This window comes from Erithacus rubecula (assembly GCF_903797595.1).
Source record: "Erithacus rubecula genome assembly, chromosome: 2".
NCBI classification, from domain to species: Eukaryota; Metazoa; Chordata; class Aves; order Passeriformes; family Muscicapidae; genus Erithacus; species Erithacus rubecula.
This window is the reverse complement of record NC_136685.1, coordinates 13,371,668-13,389,874: the sequence shown is the minus strand read 5'-3', so window position 1 is coordinate 13,389,874 and position 18,207 is coordinate 13,371,668.

Genomic DNA, 18,207 nt, shown 5'->3' with positions numbered 1-18,207 from the left:
ATCAAGTACTTCAGGGTAGTTCACTGCAAGAGATAGGAGATGGTTGATGTAAGAGCTAATGCCTAAAACTGTAACTAGTATAACTTTTAGCTCTTTCATGAATGCATGAAAAGGTGAAGTCAGAAGGTTGTTGTTAGTGTTGGTTTGTTTTTTTTTTTTTTCTTTTTTTTTTTTTTTCTTTTTTATGAAAGTCCAGCAAAGTATGGTGGTGAGGGGAATACACTCACAGTGCCATGACTTTAGTTTTACTCTTGTGCATGTAGTAAACACTCATTGTGTTCAGTAGCATTTTGGAAATCTGCAATCAAAGGGCATCAAGAGATGGTGCTGAGGAATACAACTGTTGGATGCTTTGGGAAGAGATCTTCATCAAGACCTTTCCAGCCATTGGGAAATGAGGAAGAAAAATAAAGGTAAAATGAGAAATACATTTTTTTTCTAAGGGGAACTAGAGAAAGGGAACAAAAACAGAACAAATGGCCAAAAAGCACCTTCTTGTTCCTACCCCTGTGCTGACCCTGGGTGGTGCTGGGCCAGGCACTGAGCTCTGCCCTGTGCCCCCTAAGCAGTGCAGCCTGACACCTGTGAGTCTGTGCTGCACAGGAGACATTTTGGCTTCATTTGCCAGACAGAAGAGAATAGCATTGTACAAAAGGAATTCTATGCTCAGGTGTCCAAGGAGTACTGCTAGCAGCAAAACAAAGTTGCAATTACAGCTAAATTTTAAGCTTATGCAAGGACTAGGGCTTCTCTATTATTATTTCATGAACTTGGGAAGCAAAGTTTCCACCTGTAATATCTGCACCTCAGTGGTACCACATGTGCATCCTCTTAATACAGCTTGCCTCAGTGAACAAATACACACATCATCATTTTTCAGCCTATTTTAGCAACTGTTTAACTCATCCCTCCCTGAGATCAAACTTATGCATATTCTTAAACACTTTGCTGGATTAAGTCAGCTAATTCCAAGAAAACTGTGCACCAGAGTGATACAGTTTCTGAGCTGAAGAATTGATCTGACTTTACTAATGGTTACCCTTGGACCGGTTTTTAGCCTCCAGCACTGTCAGGTGTTCTGCCTACTGCCAGCAATCTATTTATTGATACAGGAAATCCATTTTGCCTTGCCTTGCTTTTAATGAGTTTTGCAAGCAAGTGGCCCCTTCCTGTGACTCATTCTGTGTTTTCTGAGCAGGAGATTGTGGTTTTAAGTTTCACATTGGAAAGTAACCGCTGTGTCTGCTTTCCTTGTCTGCTGGAATCTCAACAAGAGGAATACATTTTGGAACAAAGAAATGTAAATGGAGTAGAACAGTTCATGTTTCTTTGCAAAATTGTATAAACATCCTTCTTTTCAGGACAGTTAAAAACACAAGTGAAAATAAGTCATGATTTAAAATAACAGCTTTATCTTAGAACATTACTATTAGCACAGGCAACAAAAGATATTTCCCCTGGTATCTCAATATGTGTTGGCCCTTCGATTTCTAGGCAATAAATATCCAAAAATTAAACAGTGGAGAGCTTCCTCTAATCTTACTGACACAGGATCAGCTCCATTAGCATCTGGATGGCTGCTCAGATACGCACAGCTATGATTGCAATCTGAAGTGTGAATAGCAAGTACTACAGATTTCCATCCCATTCACAATCCCTTTCATCCCTTCAGAATACTGGAGGCAAGGAGGTAGGAGATGTGGATTTGTTTTTGACTTTTGCCAAAATAGGGTGGCGGAAGGAGAGAATCCTCAGCAGGCTCGGACCGTTAGCACTGAAAATTTAGATTTACGTTAAAAACAGCCATAAATACATCAAAACCAATGACCAGGACAGTTTCCATTCCCCATTGCTAGATAGAACTATTTATATTTCCAGCTCGTGGCTATGTCTGTGCAGATAAATTGCTGCCCAGTAAAGGGCAGGGATTGTTTCAGGCGCCTGCACCAACGACTCTCTTGGCCCAAGTCCAGCTGCCTGCCTGCACAGGGGCACTGCTGGCCTCTGCTGACCCTCACACTGTGCCCAGAGCTTGCCTGCTGAATGCTGGGTGCCCTGGCTCAGGCCACTGGAGCCTGGACAGGCAACTGCAACAGCCCTGACTGCTGACATGCCTGGGAAGAGCCAGGTCTGGGGCTTGGGTCTGGCAGTGGCTCCTTTCCCCATGCAGGTCCCAGCTGACTGGCAATGAGATATTGGGACCTCTCTTTCCAGAGGCTTTGAGATGAGCTGAGCTCTTCCTATGGCTTGAGGAGGTGCTTCAGTTCATCTGTAGCTCAGTTCAGTCTCAAGAGGAGGCACTCTCTGGTCCTGAACTGCTTTCACCTCTGTCTGCTGGGAGCCTGTGCAATATTGATGTGTTAGAGAAGTTGCAGTTCTGCAACAAGGCCAGAAGAATCTAAAGCTTTGGTAGTATGAGCTTCTTAGAGATGAAGCGTGGAAAACAAAGTTTGGGCAAAAAAACATACCTAGAGCAAATAAGTACACTGGGAAAGCAGAAATCCAATGGATTGTGCTTAAAATGGGACCTGCCAGTTCTCTCAATTGTCAAGTTCAAGCTGGCAGAGACAACAGTTGGAAGGAAAAATTGTGAGGCTCAGAAAGTGAAGCAGCTTTATTGGGAACGTACTGAGAGGAAAGAAAGAGGAATACTCAATATTATCTTACCCCTTTCCTTTAGGGATCCAGATATTGTGTAAAAATGCAGTGCTCTGTATTGTGGACTTTTTTTCTGATCCATGTATTGTGTGAATGGAAATAGCAAGACACATTTCTATTTCTCAAAGTGTGACAGGGTGGGGTGGTTTTCAGAAACATTGTTTTGTGTCAGTAACAGATTGTATAGAGTTACAGTGACTTAGGGAGCAGTTCAGCAGTTCACACACACATTACCTTTTTGAGCACTCTCTGCACGGTCTGAAAGCCTTCATAGGTATTGCACCTCTCTGAAAAGCTCATTTCTTCTCTTGCTCTGCAGTGCTTTTCTGCCCATTGTTGGCATGGAATCACTTCCATTTCTTTTGACTTAGTAAATTCTTGTAAATCAGGGCTGTGGTTTTATGGGTGGTGGATCTGATCTACTGGATTTTTTAACTGGCTAAAGGAAAAAAGTCACTTTCCCTGTTTGTTCCTCCTGATTCTCCACCTCCACCCCCTTTCTCTACTCCTGGGATTATTTTGTTCTGCTTTAGGGAGTTACGTGGTCTCAGAGGGATGCAGAACATTATGCTTCTAAGTCTCATGAAACTGTAACCTCACTTTTACTGTGTCCATCTCAATTCTATACTTGACCTCTTTATTCTTACAGTAATCACCCTGTAATTGTGGGCAGACCTTATAAAGTGACATGCCTGGTGTCCCTCAGAGCTTGAGAGCACGGGATAACCACATTCAGGTGATAACCTGAATGGTAACATACCCACATGCAAAGAAATTGCAGGATCAAATCCACCTGCCTTAAAGGGACGGACTAACACAGATGCAAAAACCTGGTTGTAAGTGAGGAACTGGATCCAGTCTATGTCTTGGCACAGAAATCTTGTGTGGACTGAGTGAAGCCTTCACTGTGCTCTGTGCCTTATGTCTTGGCAGTTCCACTGTCCCAGGCATGCCCTGAAAGCAAGGCTTTAATGCCTAGAGATGCTGTGATATAAAATGAAGGGATCATGCAAAAAAGATATTTAAACCACCAACAGTGGCTCAGCTTCTGAAAACCTGACAGTCAAGTTTTATCCTTGCTGAGCAAGAGAGATGGAAGAATATTGTCTCCATATAATGTCAGGAAACAGAACAACTTGGTAGCTTTAGTAACATCAGCTTTCATTTCCTGAGTCTGTTGTCAGGGTCCCAGGTGTCAGCCTTCAGTTTGTTCAGAACAAGGATTGAGGGGAAGCAGGGAGCTCAGGGCAGATCCTAATTTGTCAAGTAAAAGCTTCTGGCCCTCAAACTCATAAAGGCTAATGCCTGCTGGTACTGTGATAGCCTGTAGGATGCCACATCATCATCCCTGTAGTATGAGACCACCTACAAGTAGAGCCCAACTAGAAGAGGACCATCTACCAGAAAAACCCAGAAAAAAAAGTATTGCAAGTATAAGGCTATTTGGATTTGCCAGAAATGAGCAGTGGGTTAGACTGGTGCAGAGAAGCACCAAATTAGCATTAGTCCCTGTAACAGAGAGCAGTGCACAGCAGGGCATCCTGGCTTGTGTGAGCTAACATTTGCTCTCAGGGCACTGTCTGATGTCTGTTTGCTTGCTGGTTATGTCCCAGCTAATTTTGCAATGCGAGTCTAAATCCTTCAAACCGCACATCCAGTTTGCAATTTAGGCCTGCATAATTTTATCTCTCCTTGCTTACACCCACTGTCTCCTGGTTTATACAGGCCATTGCTGGTTTCTGTAAGAATTACTGCATTGATTGATACATGAAACAGGAAGGTAGGATGTTTGAATGTGGAACAGTATTTAGAGAGATGCAGCATCTGTGTCTGAAGCAGAGATAGTTACAGGGTTAGACAAGTGGGCCATCAATTACCGGAGACTGAGGTTAGGACCATCTGGCTCTTTGAAACAACACCAGGTGTTAGCAGAAGCAAATTTCCTGTGTTGCAACATAGGAGCAGCAGGCAAGAAGCAGCCCTCCAGAGTGAATCTCAGCCACAAAAGAGGCCGCTTCTCATTTCCTTATTTAGGGCTGTCTTGTGGGAAAAAAATCACTCCACGAGCCTGACACACCTGTATCTCCTGCTCCATGCCTCCAGGGCTGCTCCAGGGGCAGCTCCCAGCCAGGGGGGGACCCCTCTTCTGCAGCACTGGTACCCTCACAGCTGGCTGTGCCAGCCCCTGCCTCAGTCACAGCTGCCTCCTGACCCTTGCTGCTGATCACCAAAGCCCTGGTTGTATGGATCCATGGTCCCCTGAGCCCCTCCTTGCTGCCACACCCACAGTATGAGGTATCTCCACCCATGTGCATCTGTGTCCCTCCTCACCCTGAGCCGTCCATCAGCCAAGGGAGAGGCAGCCAAGGACGGGCTGATGGCTGGGGGAGTGCCAAGAGGTGCAAAGAGACGAGTGTCACCCACAATCTGCTCAGCAGATGAGCCATTTCCAGCCATTCAGGGTGACTGGTGGTAGTTTTAAATGTCAGTGGCTTGGTATGTGCAAAAAATATTGCTGCATGGTCCAGGTATATGTTGTTAAACATGAAGGAGTTTCTCATATGGTTGTACTGCTCCAAATTTTCTCACGTATACTTGGGAACATTATTATTTATATTAAAAGAGGAGAATAAACCATAATGCTAAAATTCATCCAACCTAAAAGTTACATAACTATCAGGAAGCAATATCTCACTACAGTTGTTCTTACTGTACTAAAATTTAAATGTAGTGAACACTTGATAGAGGCTCTGGCAAGGGAAAATGTCCAAGGCAATTGTTCCCAGGAGGCATCCCAACTCAGCAATGTCCTCTCACAATAAGATAGGTTAAAATCTAGGTAAATGTGATCTCAGTTACTCACAGCAAAACTTTAGATCAGTTTTTCCTAATTTCTATTTCTGTCACAGAGAAAAAGCCCTCACAGGTTTATTTTAAACTTTAATTGTTATACTTTAATTACCTGGTGACAGAGGGGAAAATCCCTCTGATTTGGTTATAAGTGCCAAACTTACATGAATTCCTTGATAAAACACTTCACTTAGGGGCCATGTTAAAGGTTGCTAAGTGACAGTGATGCAGTCCTGTGTCAGAGCACTTCCAAACCCCAATTGCCAAGGAGAAAAATGAAATAGCAGGAGACAGTGTCATGTAGGCAGGGTGGGAGGCTAAAGGGCTCTGCCTTGTAAGCAGCCTGTGCCTGTGTATTTTTAGCTACCTATTAAATGCAGGCTGGTTTTCAGAAGTTCTGAGCACTTATGGCATGCACTGAATATTGGTAACAGTGAGGTGTCCAGGTCACTGCTACCCAGGTACTCTCCTGAAAGGGGATAATAAGGTGTTAACTCCTGCAGGATTTGAAACCATCGGCTATTATGCAAATCAGAAGGGCTCACACTGTTCATTAAAATGCAATGAGATGAGTGTTGACCTAGGGATAACATTTCCAAAATGTCCCTGTGACAATCAGGGAGGTAGAATTTTGGCTAGAGAGAATTTCTAAACGTTGCCTTCAAAGAGAAAGCATTTGGTGGGGAATACTGCAAATAGCAGCAATAACCATTCCTGAAAATAATGCTGTGATTGCAATTCATACTTTAAAAATCATGGAAAATTTCAGATGTCTGCTGAAATTGGTCAAATTACCTTTCTACTGATTTACCTGTGAAACTGATTGGTATGTATGAGTAATAACCTCATGCATGACCTTCCATACGGGTAAGCAAAGCCTTATTATATTCAAGAGGTGTAAGCACATAAGTCACATAAAACCTGCCTATTTTCAGGAGCAGAGTAGTAATTTTTGTGTTCCTTTCTTTGGTGAAATATTTTTTTGTATATGACTATTTCATATTTTGCACTTAGAGATAAAAAGTAATATTTATTTTAATGTTGTGCATTATAAATACATATTTTAGCTTTTAACTCTTTAAAATGCTTCATAAAGTTTTTATGTGACAATTTGTCAGCTGTCGACTTGGGTTTTTTGTCTAGAATAATTTTACTTTAAAAGGAAATCGTATTTGCAAGCCAAATATAATGCTAACTTCTAAAACCAGGTAGAAGTGAGACAGAGGGTTGGTTTGACTGCTAAATGAATGTATAAAATTGACACAAAACCACAGGTTTCTAAGATTGGGCTAGAAAGCAGAATATCCAGGGCATTTGCTTTGAGTGTTTTGGGTGCCTAGGTGCCTATTATGAATTTCTCTGTTCTCTTTAAAGAGATGCATCCATCTCTTTAGCACTTCAAATTCCACTCTCTTCCTGTGTTTTATCTTTACTTTCCTTATGAGCTGCCTGGTTTATTTGTGAGTATCAGGACCTGTTTCTATTTCAGAAGGACATTAGCTGGGGATGTGTTGGGCCTGATCCCTGCTATGGGCTCATTCTGACTCTCTGTTGTCAGGAGGCTGTGGGGCTGTGACAGGACAGCTGCTCCTGGCCCTAAGGCTGACTGCAAAGAGTTCACAAGGACTTCTTTTGTTTACTAACCCCTTGAAAACTGATGGGGCTGCCCCACCCAAATCAAACCTCAGCCTGTCAACAACCAGTGCAGCTGAGCAGTGATCACTGGGCTTGTGCAGAGACATGGCATAGCATCACTTTACAGCAATACATACCAAGTGCCCTTTGCAAGGCCCTCACACAGCAGGTGACTGGCCCCATTTGCAGCTCCTGGCTTCAACCCCATGCAAGAGCATTCAGAAATTTTGGTCCCAGACAGCAAAAATGTTCTGCTAAGAGGAGTCAGTCCAGCTTAGGTTCAGTTTGAGTCTTATCTAAGCTGCAGGGTGATGGGTTATGCTGGATAAAATGTGGATGCTTGGGAAACAACGACTTCTTTGGCTTCTCACCACTGCTCAGCACTGGGGCTGATGGTGCAAGGCTGAAACTTGTAAGTTTGGAAGAGCAAGGATCACCTGCCAAGCAGCTCCTCTTGCTGGTCAGTCCATGCAGGCAGGTGATAACTGGGCTGGCAGTGGGATGCTCCATGGTAAAAAAGTCTGGCCAGCAGGGTGTGATGCTGTCACATCCTGAACAAGCTCCTGCAGACAAACTACAGGTGCCCCTGGAAGTACCCTGGGATATTTAAATGCCCCAGGCTGAGGGCAGTCATGAGGATGGTTTTGGCTCCCTGACTGTTGAGTCAGTTGCTGGGGCTGGTGGGCCAGGGGGCTGTTTCAGGCACAGCTTTGAGCTAATGCCTAAACAACTGCTCTGCAAGCAGCCCTGGGAGGCTCTGTGCAATTCTGGTGTACCTCCTGCCTTTCTGGTCTGTAGGACAGGATAGAAAACTTGAAGCTGGGATCTGTGATAAAGCCTCCATAGTAGGAGTAGCCAAAAGAAACCAGAGAAAGAAATGTTAACACAATTGTCTTTTGATCCAACTGAAAAATCTGTTCTCAAGAATAATATGTGAGAAAGGCACTGGAATTTTTGCCTGCTTAAAATTTCCTATTGTCTTCTAAGGAGCAAATACTTTGGTGTATATTTTGTTTAGCTGGATTCTTTTGCTATGATGGTCTGTCTACACTGACTAAATTCCTGTGCTAATGGCTCCATGATGCTGCATTTCAAGATTATAATACATTTATAGCCCACTGATCCAAAAAAAAAAAAAAAGAAACAAAAAAAAAAAAATAGAAGCAAGCAGCTGTATAAAAGCCAGGTATTAGCTGTTATTAAATAAAAATAATTTACAGCTTACCACAGTCAAAATGAATGAGATTGACTCAGTCATGGGCTTTAGGACATTTTTTCTAGTTTTTGTTTTACGAGTCTGTACATGAAGGATGTTAGCTCAGTTGGAGATTTTCTCTTTTACTCTATGCCAAGGTTTTCAGAAGTGACTAATGACTTTGGGTGCTTAACTGGAAACATTGTAATAATGCCTGAATTTCAGAATGGCTGAGCACCCATCATCTGAAATTTAAGTCCTTTTATGGTCGTTTAAATTCAGCTCTCAGGATTGAGATCCTCTAATTCATCAGGAGCTCTTGAAAAGCTTAGAAGTTATGGAAATATATTAAAAAATTTAAGATGCAATTTCCTCCTTAAAAGCCTCCCCATGCCAAATTTTCAATGTCCCAATATGTGTGGAATTACAAGAAAGAAATTGGCAATTATTGAGTGCAATATGCTTTGAGCTCCTGATAAAGAAAACATTGTGTTCATTTCCTTACCACAGTGTGGTAGCCCTGCTTTTCTGATAAATTGTGATAACCATGACCTTGTTGTTAAAGAGCATTTTGTTGGTTCTCTAGATCTTCAGCATAACTCAGTAAAGTGTTTGAGGGAATCCAACCTTTTTTTTGCAAAACTGGACACAACTCTGTCATCTTTATCCAGAGAGAAATAATTCATGGAACATGGCAAGCACAACAGGCTTGGGATAGCAGGGAAGGAACGTCCCACACAGGATGAAACACTTTATTTCAGAGATTTTGTGGTGCTGTGCTGCCAGAAACCCCCTTAACCCACAGTTTAACAGTGGGCACATATTACCTTTATCAACATTGCTTTTGCAGATACCAAGTCAGATCTGTCTTTGATATCCACTGGTGCAAATTACCACCAGTTATGGCATCTGACACCAGGTGGGCTTCACATTTCATTGGTCACTGGGAGGTGAAGCTGTCCCTCAGATAGCTGGAGAACTCTGGCTGATCATCTCATAAAACCCAGCCATTGCATCAGGCATGGAATAGAAGGAAGTGAATCTCTTAAAGGAATTGTAACTGTAAGCTTTTACACTGTTCAGCCAGCCTGTTACCCACATCTTAGATTAGATCTCATCTTTTTATGCTTCCCTACAGGTTTGCTCTGATTGTCTCCCCCTTTTCCAATAAACACTCTCAGAGACCACTGGGCAATTACTGAGGAAGTCCCTGTGAACTTTTCCCAGCACATCTGATCCATGGCATGCACAGTCTACAGACCTTGCCCAGGCTCACATGCTCCCAGACACACAGGGCATATGGATAGCTGTTCCCAGAAGGGGATGCCAAGAAGCAAACTAGTGAGGGGCATGGGAACAACCTTGTGACTGCAGCCCACAGCAGCAGTGGGAGACTGAGGGCTACAGCTGGACTGTGAGAAACAATGCAGCATGTTTGATTGTGAAGTGGGAGGCCCAAATGCATGTCTGAAGCATACTGGACATCCCTGAGCACCCAGCTTTACAGTGACAGTGCTGCACAGAGGTGCTGCAAATCCTTTATCTCTGCCTGACTGATCTTTCATCACCTGGATGGTCCTGAAATTTTAGCTCCAGGCAAGGACAGAAGAGTAAGTTCTTGGCATCTTCTACTCTATTTTTATTAAAGGGTTGTAGAAACTATGATTTCCTCCAAATGCTTTTCCACATCCTACCTCTCTGACCCTGGTCTGTAAGCCTACACTCATTCCTACACTGGCTCATTACTTTTCCAGTCTGTTTTCACATCATTTGAGCGAGTTCTCTCCCCAGCTTCAGCCAGGTGACCCACTGCCTTTGTGGAGGGCACACTGGAGACAGCAGCTTCTTGTACTTTTTTTGACAGCAGTTTAATTTCTTCTCATTCAGATGACCCTACTCCAGTCTGTTTTACTGAAATCCAGCAGGACACATGGGAATCTCCCAGTGTGCAACCCCAGCTGTGGCCAGGATCTCCAGAACCCTGCTGCCCACATCAGTTTCTCTTGTGTGGGCTCCACTCTTCCTGACTGTGCCAGATCCTCTCAGGTACAAGGTCTGGCCAGCCAGGCCTGTTGTGCAGCTGAGGCTGCACTATCTGCAGCAGCAGCACAGAATCATAGAATATTCTGAGTTGGAAGGGACCCACATCAAAGTTCAACTCTTGACCCTGCACAGGACAGTCCCAAGAGTGACAGCATGTATGGTTTTGGCTTTTTTCTTCTGTCCCAAGAATCACGAGTGATTTTTTTTTTTTTTCTTTCCTGCTGTTCTGCATCCTCTGAATTACCAGCCTGGCACTTGCAGTCCTCAATGAGGCAGACATCACAATGCCAAGGGCAGCCTAATGCCACACAGCCCTGCACTATTCCTCTTTCTCTCTCCCTTCTCATGATGTGATGTGCTGGAATGGTTGTAGGAAACGTAACAGAAGAGGAGGATTTGTGAAACCTTCTGGGTGCCCAGCTACCCTTCAGCTGAGGGTGAGCAGCTTGTGCTCCCAGACATACCCAGATGCCCAGGAACTTCTGTTCACAGAACCTGTCCTTCAGCTAAAATATGTGATCTCTGTTTGAATAAGAGCAGACTAGCAAGATAAGTATGTCAGACATCATGAGTTTTGGAACTTAAGAGATTTGCAGGTGTAAAAGGAAGCTGATTTCTTTTTAAAATTAAATTAGTCTAAGAGTTTGGACAACAGCATTGCACAGGGGAGAATAAAATTGACTCTACTTGTACTCAAGCAAATGTACATTGTGCTGAGTTAGCAGCCAGACTGGGTAGAAAATGTAGGACAATGGATTCTGCAAGGAGGGTCTGAGAGATAATGCTGGAGGTACAACCAAACCACAACCTATTGCCTGACTCATCACCAGGGAATAATGTTTACCTCACTTACAAGGAAGGGAACAGGACCTTGGAGGTATTTCAGAGGAATCTGCACTAAGCATGGCTTGATAAGACCTCTAAACCTCCAAGGCCACATCTGCTGCTGCTAAGGAAGCAGAAGCTGCACTGGCAGCACAGTGTCTGTGATCATTGTGCTGTTCCAGCCCCTTGGCAGTACCTGGGGCAGCAAGGTCCCCAGGAGAATCACAGCTGCAGGGAAAACCTCTGACACCCCAGCCACATCCTGCCTTGTTCCACTCCTGCTGCCAGAGGGATTTTGGTAGATAATTAGATGATTTTATAGGTCACTTCCAACCCAAACCATTCTATGGTTCCATGATAACACTTTTTCTCTCATTTCTGTCTGTCCATTGGTGGCTCTGTGTGTCAAGAAACAGCACAAAGGTGTCTGCCCGCCAGCTCTGACAGTACATTTTTGGGATGTCTCCCCCAGCTCCATCCCATCCTAGCACAGCACCAACCCTGCTTCCAGCATCCCTCTCAGGCACTCAGGCGTCTGTGCCTAATTGAGGCAGTGGCTGGTTTTAATATGAGCTCAGAACACTGTTTTGGGGGTTTTTTTAGGTCCTAAATGGCTTCCAATGGGATGGTGCATCACTACCCCCTCATCCTGGCCTGCACTGCTGGGAGTGGAGGGACAGCCTGTGCAGCCTCCAGAAGATGGTGCCCTGCTGTTAGGAACAATGCTGCGAGCACAGTCATTCCAGTTCACTGGCACAATGTCACACTGAACGCTTTGTGTCTGTCAGCACATTCCTGGAAGGTCACAGTGAATGATGAATGCTCCTGTGTAGGAGCTGGGGAGGGTTTGGGTATTTTTTTTCTTCCTTTTTCTTTTTTTTTTTTAATTTTTTTTTCCTTTTCTCCATGAATTGCATCACTTGGCAGTCTCTTGGCTTCATTCATTTGACTCCTGTGGTTACAAACCTTTCCCAATTGTTGTGAGCCTGCTTCCTCCACAACCCCTCTGTGGCCAAAGCAGGATATTCATGACTGACTGCCCTGGAGAAGCTGGATGACTTCCAGCTACTTTCCACAGCAGAGTTGCTCACTTCCCTCCCCCTGAGGGCTGAAATATCCTGTGGTTCTGGTTAGCTTTCTCTCCGGATGCACATCAGCTAAAGCATATGCATCATCATGTGATACCCAAGGTTGTTTCAGCACAGCTAATTGTGACAGAGGCTTTATTTAGATGCCACGCATAAAAAGATGTGCATAGCACTCCAGTGTGAAGTCAGAAGGATATTTGACTTGATCCTGAATGAAAAGCTAATTTTAACTGGCATGCAGCATTGGAGTTCTCCATTGAGCTTTGCACATATGTCTAAGATGTTTAAATAATTCCAATAAACTATGATGTCATCTTTGTAGCTCTGTTGCCATTTCCTATGATTTGGTTCATGATTTCTTTCCACTCTGAGTTACTAATTGCTCATGAAGCTTGTGCAATTGAATGGGGCTCCTCTATTTTTTCACACCCCCTTCCCCCATACAGAAAGCACACAGACCTTCTAGTTTTAATTGGGGAAAAAACACCTACAGCTAAATTCAGCATTGCTTCTCAATGGGAATTGAGCAGCACCTGAGTAGCAGTAGTCACTTGGCACAGTTCAGCCAACCCCTCTGAGGGGTGTCTTGTTTTCATGTGAAGTGTCTGGATGGGGGAGAGGGTTCTGAAAAATCTGTGCCAAAGTGAAATGGAATGAGGAACACCTGCAAATGGTGTTCACAGGCTCATGTGGGCACATGTTCTGATGGATAGAGATTCATTCAATGGTCAGGACACCTAAGAGCCTCCTGCACTGCTTTTGTTTGAATGAATGCAGCAGATTCTGAGAAGGCACCACTGGCTCTCCAAGAGTACATCTCCAAGAGTACCTCTGGTGCAGGTGATGGTGTGCTGTCCTTGTGTCCTGGCTCTACTGAATTGATAGGCTGGACAGACTCCTCTGGGCTGTACAGAGTTCATCTGCAGAACTGGGGATTTTCACTTTGGAAATAAGGAAAACATCCTTGACAGGAGAAACTAGATAGGGCCAAGGTAGAAAGTCAGTTCTGGGTGAGGAAAAGTGTCTGGACTTCAATAAAAAACTAAATAAAGCAAGAGATTAAAAAAAATCAGGGACCAAATGAGTTCTTGGGAGTCACAGTTTGTGAACTAGGGCAGGATATTATATTTTCCAGAAAACTGCAAAAAAGCACATGTTGCTGCAAGTTCATTGGCATGTAGGGAGAAACTAAACAAAACATCAAGGGGCTTTTTCAGCAGCAACAAATAATGACATTTGGCAAAAGCTTTGGTGAAGACAATCAAATTGCAAAATGCTATCCAATAATGGCTACATGGTGCAAAATGTGGGATGAAAGGGAAAGAATCTTGAGGATGTTTCATATTTTATATTTTTCCAGACAATTCATCCGAACTTTCAAGTTGTTGAAGAAATCAGGAAATAGAGAAGCATAGGTTTTGCAAAGTCTATGAGTAATTAAAAAAAAAAAAAATACTCCAGTGAGAAAAAGAAATCAAAACTTGTTTGGGTTGATTTTTGTTTAATGAAATACCTTGGTTATTATTTCCCAGGTCTGCATTTACAGGAACAGGTTTCTTTATCACTTCCCTTTGTGCGAACCAAGAGTTGTTCCATATGCAGGCACACAAATATCATCAAAAACCTCTGGGCAAAGGTCACTTCAGATCCAGTGAACTCTGTCAGCATCTCTAACAACCTGGCAATAATAAGTGGGAGCAGGTTGGCAAAGAGACATAGCAGGATTGAAACACCTTTTTCTTTCCTCTTCAGCATTTCTTGATGTCACTAAAGGGTGTTGGTAGCCAGACCCTTATCCCTGTATTGCTGTATCAAGCCATGGTGGGCTGCCCTGTGTGCCACTTGTGAAAAACACAAGGAAGTACTGATGTCTGCAGGGCTTTGGGTAAAGAGCTGGAGGCACTTTATGGAGTGAAACCACATCTGCAGTGTGTTCCAGAGGTGGGGCAGAGGTCCATGCAGACAGGACATCACCAGCTGAGCAGCCCAGCTTCACCAGAGGCTGAACATGCTCATGCAGGATGGTGGCTTTGCAGTGGCTCTAAGTCCACTGTGTCTCTTTTCATGGGCTGCCTGTGGCTCTCTCCACTGTGTCCTCCTGAGGATGGGAGAACCTCAGGTCTCCTTGACATATGGGAACTACTCATCCAGTTCCTCTGAGGGGGGATCACAGAGTGGCAGAATGGATAAGGTTGGAAGGGACCACTGTGAGACATCTGGTCCAACCTATCCAGCCTAGCAGGGTTATCCCAGAGCACAAGGCACAGAATTGTGTCTAAATGGTTCATAAATCTCTCCAATGAGGGAGACTCCACACTCTCTCAAGGAAATTTCAGTCACTTGCACAGTAAAGTTGTTCTTCCTTATATTCAGGTGAAACTTCCTGTGCAAATCTCTGTGTATGGTGCCAAGTATACAAAAATCAGTAAGAAGGGCAATGGTGCTGCCTGCACCTGTCTTCCAGGGCTGTCACAGAGATATTTGTATAATTACTCAGTGATAAGGACTACAGCTCATCTGCACATGAGAAGGAAGCCTGCCAAATCTGCCTTCTCCATCTGACCAAGAGCAAACCTGTGTGCCCTGATGCAGACAGAAGAGCCTGCAGCAGAGCAGATAAGGAAAAGCAGTCTGCTGTCATTCTCAGTGCAACACAGCCTGGGTACTCATGAGTCACAGTTTACTCTCACCCCTGACTGAAGGAGCTGTGTTGCCTCCTGATGTGTCAGGAACTTGAAAAAAGTAAGGACTATAAGGGTCTTCTCAAGGTATTTTTACATGTACACCACACCATGTCAACCTGAATAACAGCAAAACTGTTACCAGCATCTGTAGGGTGACATCAAAATGTACTCTTCACTGGGATGAGGGAAGGAAGGATTTAGTAAATGCCCAAATTGCATGAAGGAAAAGGGTTAGAACTTCTGGAATTCTTCAAAGCAGGTGGTTTGCTCTGCATGCTGGTGTTTGACCCATGCAAATAAAAACTTCCTGCATATTTTGGCCTTTGCAAATGGCACTTACATACCAATGTTCTGAGCACTTATTTGGGAGTTAGATCTCCTCTAGCACAGACAGTGCACCTGGAGGTTCCCTGGCTGTCTTGATCTGCAGTGGCAGCAGAGCTACCTTGGAAAGGCAACAGGACTTTCTCTGCTTTGGTCCATAGCCAGCACTGGCAGAGGAAGGCAGCTTGGCAGCTGTGTCCCAGCTTCTCTCACTGCTGTCCCAGGGAGGATGCAGGTGGGCAAGGACAAACATTCCCCACGCGTGCTGTGGCTTGCTCTTGGGTGGTGTGGGACTCTTGTGTCCTGACTTCTTCATGTCTTTGTCATAGGTAAAACCCACATTTGGTTTCAATTTTGTTCTGAGGGCCCTGTGAGGGAAAGGCCAGGACACTGTGGGATGGATGTGAAAGGTATCAAACATGATTTTCAATTACCAGTAGAGTAAGCCCAGGCAAATCCACCACTGAAGTCAACAGGGGTCTTTTTAATGGCTTGAGCTGGGCTTAGATTCTCACTCTAATTGCATGCCTATGCAGGGTTTGAAGACTAGGATTCATCCACATAAATGTAGGTATTTGATGAAGATGTCTGAGGTAGAAGAGTACAAAGAGACAGATGTAGTCAGGCAGCGAGTCAGACTCTTTGATTGAACCCATCCCATGCTGTTAACTGTGAAGAGTCAATAAAGGAGCTTAATCTTCTAATTTGGTGCCTTGAACAGTGCCTAAACCTAGTGGGAAGAACAGGTAGAAGCACCTCAGTACCCAACTGAAGCAGTAGAAAAATGATTGCATAATTTTCCTTTGCCAAACTTACTAATATGAGGGTGGAAATGTGCAGGTGTTGCTGACTGAGGGACAAAGAAGAAATATAATAAATTAGAAAAATTAAAATAAGATTTTATTTTTATGCTTTATCCTAATGTAGCTAGAATGTTAAGAATTTATCACCTGAGATAAAAGACTTAATCATTACTAAACCCTTTGGCAATTGTTTTAATAACATTAATCAAGATGAGCTCATTTAGTGCTAATAGGGGTGTTTTAAGTACTTTTATAGGATTTTCACTGAAATTCAGAATTAAATAATTGGGCCATTATTCTAAAGTGTTTTCGTCATCCCTCAGGGAAGTCTCAGTATCCTGGATTTCATCTGCTTGGTTTTATTTCCTCTCAAGCATTAATTCTGATTGCCCTTGACAGTTTTGAAGCACCTCCTCCCAGTTATAATTTGACCCTCTTCTGGGCACTCTGAGGTTGGTTGCCCCTCATAATCTATTTTGTCAATGCAGTCATGGACAAGAAAGATTTAAAATAACACGTAATTAATGTGGTGATGGATGATAAGACAGGAAAGGTGTTGATTGCCATTGGCTAAAGGTGCAGACGACTTGAGTTTTTCCCACCAGCCAGACTGGATGAGCAATTGGCTAAATAATTGCCCAATTCTACCCAGTGTTTCCTTAAGTGAGCTTAGTCTTTATTAGGGGCTGTAGCCTTTGCAATCTGCAACACATCAGCAATTGCTGAAGGCATTATGGAAGGAAGGCAAAGAGTCAGGGACTTGGATCACCTGCCTGAATTTATGCTTTTAGTGCCAGCTGGCACCCCCAAATGTATCTGGAGCATCCACACAAGGGCAGGTGTAGTGTAGGATGTAGAACAGACCTTTGCCTTCCCTGACAAGCAGTTAGATGCCATGAGTGATCTGCAACATCACAAAGTGTTGTGAGCAGCTCTGTTGAGCTCTACAGCTGAGAATCCATTTGAGATCAGGACCCCATTTATACATTAGCTAGTCATTGGAGATCTAGTTAATGCAGTCACTGGCACCCAGCTCCTCACTTGGCTGCTTGGCCACTCTCTCTCTAGCCAGACAAGCTGAGCCACCCTCCACACTCTGGTGACTGTATTGAGCAAATCTCTGCTAACACACTGTGAATTTGGGTGCCTCAGGCTCAGTTCAGCTGACTGAAATTAGATGCCTAGTGCCATGGAGGATGCTCTAGACTATCCTGACTGGCCTCCAGCTCTTTGTTCAGATAGAGGCATGTCATCTCTGCCAGCCCAATGAGGACATCTCAGACATTCTACAAACTTAAAAAATAACAAAATGGCTACATATGGGCACCAAAGTGCTGACATTTGTCACACAGTGCAGGATGCAGTGCTCAAAGTCACTTCAATACAAAGCTCTCTGAGTCATCTATATAATGGTATGCTTATTTATATGATAGTCATATTGGAAGGTTTTATTTGACTTGGTGGGAAAGCCAGTACCAGCCATTCCCAATTTTGATAATTGTAAGAAATGTTGCCATTTCAATCTTACTCAGCAAATTTTCCGGTCGTATTCTACCAGAACATTTGATAATTCATGTACCTAAACCTCAAGAATGACAGTAAAGATTTAACATGAAATAGTGCATATTTTTTCATATTCTTAAACTTTTCATAGTTTTATGAATGCTGTTTTCTATTTTTTCTCAGAATAACCGAAAGTTTCTTACTCTTACTCCATTTCTCCTACCAATTCAAAATAGTACAGGCTGGTAGATGCATGAGGAGTGAAAAAGCAGAAGAAAGTATTCTTGCTTTGTATCTTGTTTGGAAAATAAGCCCTGAAATTTCTTTGAGAAGATTATCCTCAGTGCAAAGATCTTTGCTCTGATCATTGTATCAAGCACAATAAACAACCTGTATCACATACAGCAAAACTTCAGTGCCATAAATCCCTTTTCCAACACTTTATGTGATATTAGAGATGAAATTTCATAACCAAAATGCCTATCTCATGTACAATATGCATTTTGTTTGGTTTCAGCATAATACAACAATATATTTAAGATATAGACAGATTTAACAATTTTGAATTTTTCATTCACAGAAGGAAGTTGAAAAATTAC